This window comes from Panthera pardus, unplaced genomic scaffold (assembly GCF_024362965.1).
Source record: "Panthera pardus isolate Hobbes unplaced genomic scaffold, ASM2436296v1 HiC_scaffold_24, whole genome shotgun sequence".
Taxonomy (NCBI): domain Eukaryota; kingdom Metazoa; phylum Chordata; class Mammalia; order Carnivora; family Felidae; genus Panthera; species Panthera pardus.
The window spans coordinates 91,175,306-91,184,381 of NW_026526810.1; the positions used below are offsets into that span (position 1 = coordinate 91,175,306).

At 43.8% G+C, this 9,076-nt stretch overlaps 1 long non-coding RNA gene across 1 annotated transcript; it reads right to left on the bottom strand.

Annotated features, from left to right (window-relative positions):
• Positions 1–245: 245 nt before the first annotated feature.
• On the bottom strand, positions 246–7,544 carry LOC109268484 (uncharacterized). The gene is made up of 2 exons (XR_002080677.2): positions 7,471–7,544; positions 246–1,133 (listed from the first exon to the last, which is right to left on the bottom strand). It is a non-coding gene; the product is annotated as an uncharacterized LOC109268484 (long non-coding RNA).
• Positions 7,545–9,076: the final 1,532 nt, after the last annotated feature.

Here is a 9,076-nt window from a genome sequence, read left to right on the forward strand (position 1 = left end):
CAGGGGAGTCAAGGCACCCCACCTGCCTCTGCCCTGCCTGTTCAAAAGGTTTCTGTTTCCTTACTTTTGACATGTGGGGTGGTAAATATGAGAGCTTACTGAGATGTCAGCTACGGGAAGCTAGATTCTGGGTAATGCTGCAGTGTAGTATTCCAGACTTGAAGCCCTTAAAATAATTAGACGTATAAGTACTTGAAAGGCTGGACAGCGACAACGATGAGCTGAAGAAAGACTGAAACAAGACGTGACAAGCCTCATACAAATTATTCATAATTGCATTCTGATTCATAACAGGAGTTAAAGCAGCCTGTAAGCCCCACACTGCAGCTGGTTATATGAGAGCACTGGTCTGTTGATTTGCTCCCTCCAGTGAGGACAGGCCAGATGGAGAGGCCTTTGGGAGGGAGATCACTGTAGATAAAAATGATCCTTCCAGGCCAAATGGTCTTTTGGCTGAAAGTCTCAGAGATTTGGTAACCACAGTTGGACTATAACCAAGGAAAAGACTGAGGAAATTCTCAGCCATAGGCCACCTGGGTAGACTTTTGGGGGGTGGTGGCCGCTTCTCCACCTCTGCCCACACACTGCAGATTATCTCTGGAAAATGTCCCACAGCCCAATCTTTCTCAGGGTGATGAACTGTCTACTTCAAAATTACCTAGACTACTTATTAAAATGCACATTTCAGGTCTCCCCCCAGACCCCGTCATTCAGAAACTGTGTCAGTACAGCTGGGGAATCTTCTCTTCTAGAAAATGTTCCAGATGACTCTTTATACTTAAAAGTTTGAAAACCACTGCTGAAGCCTGATAGGCAGATACTTTCTTGGGCTCTGGCATCATTTAACCTTTTCTTTAACTCAGGATGAGAAGGATCCGTTATGTCCCAGATTGGACATAGATGGGCAAGAACTTGATGCATCTCAGTAGGCTTATCCAGCGGTTAGAAAAATGAATGAGCAGGTGTTTCCTAAGCATTCTGTCATAGAAGAGGTGCTCATCGTTTGCTGTTTGTTGGTTTGTTGTGATGTTACCGGTGAGGGATACTCAGGTCATATGGTAGGTTCTTGCCCTCCAAAAGCTTTCACTTTGGTTGAGAAGTTAAGGCCAACACCGACGAAACATCTGCAAATCCTGTGAAGTAATAGATAATTTAGTACAAGATTGCCTGGTATAAAAAGTTATAGGTTAGATAAAAAACAGGCTGGCATAGTCAGAGGAAGCCTCATAGGGGAGATGGGAGGGAAGCTGGATTGTGAAGAATTGGTAGATTTGGGGCCTGAAAAAGAAGGCAGGAAGTTCCTGGCAAGAGGAACATGATGGCTGGAGGCCCAGAGGTAGAGGAGCGCTGGGGGGTGGATGGCCCAGTAGGAAGATCAGAGTGGCTTCAGGGAAGGGATGTGTTAGGAAGTAAGTGGGATGGCTGATCACAAAGGTCCTGAGAAGCCAAGTAAAGGAATGTAGATAAGAAAAGGGAGTGGAAGCTATTGAAAGCTGTTGAGGAGCAAAGATAACACTATTTCATGGGCCCAGCAGGGTCAGGAGAGGTGTTATTGTTTTGGCGGTTCCCAAAGCTGGGCGTCACTTACATGCTAGTGGGGAAAATGGTGAGGAGTCAGATACATCTGGGGAGACTCAGTCTAGAGTCTGCATGTCAGATATATGGTCTGGGGCAGATGAGGCAACACAGGGCAGTTCTGGGTCTGGCAGGGAGAGGGGTCAGTCCAAGATGGCTGGAGCCAGATAGAGAGTTGAGTCGAGGTCACGGGCTGTGGAATCTACAGTAGAGAGGGCCAGGGCTTCCCAGGCCAGGCAGGAGGCCAAAACAGACATTGAAACTAGCAAATAAGGAAAGAATTGGCACAGCAGAATCTGTGGAATTAGTCTGGTTATCCACGGTGAAACAAGGCTCATGGGATCTGTTCTTGGGAGACCCTAACAAAAAAATCAGTATTGTGCTTTAAAGGGCCATCCCACATTGCATGCGCATGGGCTGGAGCCAGGCTCCACCCAGCTGTGAGTTATAGTTAAGATTGGCTTTCCTCTGTGTGGCATGCTGGCAGGACCATTCTGGAGTCTGCCCAGAGCTACAAGTATAAAGGGGCACTAGACCATAGGCATATGTGGCTGATTTCTAGGAAGTCCTGATTCCCCTTTTTCTGGTGGTGCTCCTCAATCAGCAAACCTGTACTCTGAGGAAATTCACATCACAGAAGCAGAGAATGTCCAAATACTAAGGGAGATTTTAGATTGTAGCTCAGGGACACCAAAGAGATTTTTTTCTCCTGTGCTAACTCCAGTTACATGACGGTGGCTGCCCAGAGTGCTGGGTCTAGCGTGGGTTTTGCGGGAAAGAATAGACTGATTGATCAGGGATGTTTGCCATGGGTATGGGAGGAGTGGGTAAATATTGTCACCAGTGCCACCTATTTGCCATGTCTGACCTCCTCTGTGGGGATCCAGAAGCCCGAGGATGTTAAATATGTGACCCACAGCAGTTCTAGGACTGGGCCTGTGGTCCTCTGACTCCCAGGCCTAGTGTTTTTCCTCTGGATCACACAACCTTCCTACCCTCCTACTCACCATGGGGCTGTCACACTGACTTCATTTTCCCAGTCCCACCCTTGGCTTTTACTAGACTGTGTTAGGAACTTGGCCATAGAACTAATTTGCACAATGGCTAAACTTGTTTTACATGTGATCAGAACTCTTGGGGAAGGATTCTAGGAAGAGGAATTACAGATTGATTCAGAATTCCCGAGTACTGGGAAATGCAAGTAGGAAGGGGGATGGCAAGAGCTGACTGAGAGAAGCAGGGTGAATGAGGAAGCAGCCGTGGATTGCCATGACTTTCACGGCATTGAAGTTGGTGGGTGAGAGGTGGGCATGTGGTGGGAAGGAGAGAACCCTATGCTTATGGAACATATGTGAGAGGTAAGGTGGTCCTAGAGGGCACGCGGGCAGTGGCCCTGCTCACATAATGTAGCACACAGTGAATGTTAGAACAAAGAAAAGCCTACTGTGCTTATAGTGTTTGGTCCTCACAGCCAGTCCGGCTGTGGATCTGATTAGCCCACATTTTACAGAAATAGGAAGTGAGTTGGGTCTCTGAATGTTAAGGAACTCAAACACTTCAGTAAGAGGCTGATCATATTACAGATTCCAAATCCCATCTCTTTCCCCTGGTAGGGAGAATGCCTTCTTAGGGAACCTAGTATTTCAGAGAGATAGCCAAGGGTTATCTCGTTCTGCTTATTAGCCTTCTCTCGGATGAAAAACTGTCTACTTCCAGTGTATGACACATAAATCCAACCTTATTCCTAATTCCTAGGGTAGAGGTCAGCTCTGTGTGTTGTTTGCTTTTGAGTTGTGTGCATGTTTTATTGAGGAATTAACTTCAGAGGAAAGGGGTATGTTTGGAACTTTATAACTGCATCTGTCACTTCTCTTAGTCAACCTCTTCTCCTCTCTCCTACCCTGCTTTTTGCTAAGAGAATCAGGGATAAACTGCTTAAATAAATGTGCAGCCTGCTGAGTCCAGACTGCCCTCAATTGCTTGTGGTATTTTGAGACATAAAATGTTGTTATTTGAAGCTGTTCAAAGAGGCTTCCAGCACATGCCCGGGCAGGGCCTCAGGGTGGGCAGAGCTCAGCTCAAATGCTGGCTCCACCAGGCTAATAACAGGGTAACATGGCTCCTGTCTTACGACCAGCCTCAGAAATTAAACCTGCACTTCTGGGGCCTGGCTGGAAACCAGCCCTCCTTCCCCTGCCAAGGAGGAGCTGTTTCCCCCGGGACTATCTACAGAGATAGTGTGGCCACTCTTGGGCATTAAAAGCAAACTGACTGGTTTAAGCCATCAATTGCTGTTAGTGTTGGCTGCTGCAAGTGAGGCCAGAGCCTGGAGGAGGCTGGTGAAGGGTTGCCCACCTTCTCTCTTCAGTGCCACCATTACCCTACAGTAGCCCTATAGTAGTCCCTCCCCTCCTTATCTGTGGTTTTGCTTTCCACAGTTTCAGTCACCCGCGGTTGACCGCAGTATGGAAGTAGGTGATCCTCCTCCGACATATCATCGGAAGGCCATAAGTAGCCTAATGCAATGTCACAATGGCTGTGTCATTCACCTCGCTTCATCTCAGCACATAGGTATTTCATCATCTCACATCATCACAGAGAGAAGGAGGCTGAGTACAGGACAATAAGATAATTTTGGAGAGAGAGACCACATTCACATAACTTTTATTATAGTGTATCATTGTAATTGTTCTAGTGTATTATTAATTTTGTTATGTTTATTTTTGAGAGAGAGAGAGAGAGAGAGAGAGAGACAGAGCACGAGTGGGGGAGGGGCAGAGAGAGAGGGAGATGCAGAATCCAAAGCAGGCTCCAGGCTCTGAGCTCTTGGCACAGAGCCCAACTCGGGGCCCAAACTCCCGAACCATGAGAGCATGACCTGAGCCGAAGTCGGATGCTTAACCCACTGAGCCACCCGGGCGCCCCTGCTAGTTTGTTATTATTATTATTAACATTGTTCATCTCTTTGCCTGTTTTATAAATTCAGTTTTGTTATACATGTACAGGAAAAACCATAGGGCTCAATGCTATCCATGGTTTCAGGCATCCACTGGAGTGGGGGGGCTGAGTCTTAGAACATATTCCCACAGACAGGTGGTGAGACCACTGTATGTGATTTACTCTAATAGTCCTACAAGCACACTAGGGATCGTGGAGGGTTCATCAAGCTCATTTAATACTAGAAAACCAGGGCACAAACTTATTAAGGCTTAAGGTTACATTGAAACCCTAACATTTGTGTTTTGCTTTTGTTTTTTGTTTGTAAATTTTATTTTATTTTATTTTCCAGTTTTACTAAGATATAGTCGACATATAACATTGTATAAGTTTAAGGTGTGCCACATAATGATTTGATATATGTATATACTGCAAAAATGATCACCACATTAGGTTTAATTAACAGCCATCACCTCACATAGTTACATAATTTTTTTTTATTGTTGAGATAAAAACTTTTAAGATCTGCTCTCTTAGCAACTTTCAAGTATACGATACACTATTATTAATTCTGGTCACAGTGCTGTACATGATATCCCCTTGACTTATTTATTTTATAACTGGAAGTTTGTACCTTTTGATTCCCTTTACCCATTTTGCCTACTTTCTGGAACCCTGACCTTTGGCAACCACCAATCTGTTCTCTGTTTCTAGGAGTTCAGTTTTTTTTAGCTTCCACATAGATGTGAGATCATATAGTATTTGTCTTTCTCTGAGTTATTTTGCTAAAACCCTAACATTTAAAAATGGAAACCCAGCCTCTACATATCTGTAGAAATGATCATTTATGTGAATTAAAAATAATCAGATTCTATTTTAATTACACTGCTCCTTTCTGAAAAGAGATTATAATGCAAATGAAAAAAATCTCAATACTTCCCTGTTTTTAAAGCACCTGGGTGGCTCAGCTGGTTAAGTGTCCTACTTCGGCTCAGGTCATGATCTCACAGTTCATGAGTTTAAGCCCCGTGTAGGGCTCTGTGCTGACAGCTCAGAGCCTGGAGCCTGCTTAGAATTCTGTGTCTCCTTCTCTCTCTGCCCCTCCCCTGCTCGTGCTCTCTCTTTCTCTCTCTCGCTCTCAAAAATAAATAAACATTAAAAAAATACTTCCATGCTTTATTTTTTTGGAGAAGAGAGCAAACTGAAATCAACCAAAAAACACTTAACCACATGATATGTCAACAAGTTTCTACTGTTTTGCTTAGAAGACTTTCCAAGTGTTACATAGTTTCATTTTTAAAACACTGAATCCAGAGTCCTTTGCTATTAGATTTTAAGAAATTTCATATATACATTTATGAAAAAATAGGTTCTTGGTGAAAACTTGGAAATTGCTCTAAAAACAGAAAACAAAAGTCATCCTCTAGTGGAAATTAGAAGTAACAGTTTGCATTGCTATAGCTTCATTCTGTTTTTCTATGCCTACGTAATTGTCTTTGAACAAAATTAACACTTTGCTCAATACACTCTGGAGTCCTCATTTTTTTCACTTCACATCACCTCAACCTATTCCTGTAACATTAAGATGAGAATACATTATTTATAATGGCTGACAATATTTCACCATTCTCTTCTTGAATTTTTTTTACATTTAGCTGCTAGGACAGCTCTCTCTCTCTCTCTCTCTCTCTCTCTCTCGGTTCTCCACCTTAGAATCTTCTAAATTTCTGCAGAACCTCTCCAATTTCTTTAAAAATTTTTTTTTAATGGTTATATTTATTTTTGAGACAGAGAGAGACAGAGCATGAGCGTGGGAGGCAGAGAGAGAGGGAGACACAGAATCCGAAGCAGGCTCCAGGCTCTGAGCTATCAGCACAGAGCCTGACGTGGAGCTCGAACTTGTCAACCAAGAGATCATGAACTGAGCCGAAGTTGGACGCTCAACCAACTGAGCCACCCAGGCGCCCTGAACTTCTCCAGTATCTAACAGTGGGAAGTGCCCCAGAGTTCAGTCCTAAGGCTTCAGGCTGCCTCTCTTCTCCAGCTGTACTCTCGTGCCCAGTGATCCCATCCATTACCGTGGCCTCAGATACCATGCATGTACTGCCAGCTCCCCAGTTCTATCTTTAGAGCTGAACATAAGTACAACTGCCTTTCGGCCATCTCTGTGGCATCTCTATGACTCATGAACGTATTGAACTTAGTAGGTCTAAAGCTAAACTCTAATGAACCTGCACCTCAGGTCCCAATCTTAGCAAGGTCTCCATCCTTGACCTACGGTGGGCCTCCAACTTGGTGTGATGTTTTCCTTGACTCGTTTATATCACACATCCAGTCCTTCAGCAAAACCTACCAGCTCTTCCCTTCAAGAATGTTTAGAATCAGAACTCACCTTTCATCTCATCTTCATTGCAACCACCCTGGCCCAAACCACCTTCATCCCCTGGTTGGATGATTTCAAAAGCTACCGAATGGGTCTTCATCCTGATTCTTTTCTGGACCCTGACAGTTGATGCTCAACACAGTAATCGGATACTGTCATCGGTCTGTTCAAAAGCCTCGAAGGGGTATTCCAAACTCACTGCTAGTAAAAGCCGCTGCAAACCATCAGTGCTTCTACCCCCACCCCGCTGGCCCACGTCCACCCTGCTCCAGCCACACAGGTGTCCAGTTTGCTCTCCCTTTGGAGCTTTGCCTGGGTGTATCCTAACCTGATAGGTTCTTCCCCACAGATAGCTGCCTGTCTTGTTCCTCCTTGCTTCTGGTATTTCTGGTCAAATAGCATCTTACCTTTGACAGTTCTCCCTGAACTATATGAAGAGCTATCTTCCCACCCAATACTTCTTCTCCACACTCCTATTTTTATTATTCTCCATATTACTTTCTCTATGGAGCATATGTATTAGTTTCCTATGGCTGCCATAACAAAGTACCACAAATAGGGTAGCTTGAAACTACGTAAGTTTATTCTCTCCCGCTTCTGGAGTCTTGAAGTCTGGAATCAAGGTGCTGGGAGGGTTGGTTCCTTCTGAGGGTTCCGAGATTCTGTTCCATGCCTCTGTCCTGGCTTCTGGTGATGGCTGGCAACCCTTGGCATTCCATGGATGTAGATACACCACTCAGTCTCTGCCTCCATCTTTACATGGCTGCCTTCCCTCCGTGTCTCTTTCCTACTTCATAAAATGCTACCAGTCATACTAGGTGAAGGTTCACCTTATTCCATTTGACCTCAGTTTAATTTAATGAATCCATGTACAATTATCCTTATTTCCAAATAAGGTCACATTCTGAGTTAGGACTTTAACACATGTTTTCTTGGGGACACAAAACAGCCCATAGCAGCATACAACATATTTACTTGTTTATTTGTTTAGTGTTTATTCTATTAGGTTATTTGGGTCTTTATCCTCTCTTATTGGGCATTTAGGTTGTTTCTGATTTGGACTTATTATAAATAATACCATAACATATCTTCATTTTTTTTACATATATGAAATTTATTGTCAAATTGGTTTCCATACAACACCCAGTGCTCATCCCAAAAGATGCCCTCTTCAATACCCATCACCCACCCTCCCCTCCCTCCCACCCCCCATCAACCCTCAGTTTGTTCTCAGTTTACATATCTTCAAACACACTTTTTTTCCTCCTTTGATGTTGATATTTTTTTTTCCTTAGGGCAAATTCTCAGGTCACAGACCCTCAAAGAGTCAAAGAGATTAAAATTTTTTTATAGCGTTTGATTTATACATCCTCATTTGAACCACTTGGACTAAAGAGGATAGTCATACATATTTGAAGACCATTCACATACACATCCATCTTTTAAGACAGTGGCCTCCCAACTTTTTGTCATGGGTATAGTCATTAATTAGTTCATATTCTCTTAGGGGGTAGAGTTTCCTATTAACTGGCTCCTACCTACTGGACCTGGGCCAGATTCAAAACTGAAGGCAATGCTGTGTGGGCATGGTGTGAGGGAACCAATCACCCCTGGGAGACTGGGAGTAATCGTACCCATTAAATCCCTCCTAACCATGCAGTGCTACATGAACCAGCCAAATCCCCTATTTAAAAAATATATATACATATAAGATGATCAAAGAAAAGGCCACTCAGCTAAAGGCTGTTGTTTTGTCTGGAGCAAGGGTGAGCAAATGGCACCGATTATCTGTGAAGCTGGCTGGACATTGCAGTCAGTCAGCTGAGGTCCCTGAGTATCTATGGTGCTGATGGATAATTCCCCCTTTTGCTGAACTTTCCCATGGTTCTCTGTAATAAACTTTTATACCTGCTAACAATTTGTTCACATATCCTGCTTGTAAGCCTGAAGAGAATTTGACTAACAAAGCCAGCATGATATTGCTGTACAGAAGGAATGTACCCCTTGACGATCTCACCAATGGTTATGCCTGTAAGCAACTGGGTCACCTCAACCTTCCCAGCTCTGGAGGTTGCCATGAAAACCTTTTCCTTAGGTTTCAGTTCAGCAGTTATAAAATGGCGGCTCAGTGTTGATTTATTTAATTACTGGTTCGAAAAACTCAGCACTTAAATGTTCCTT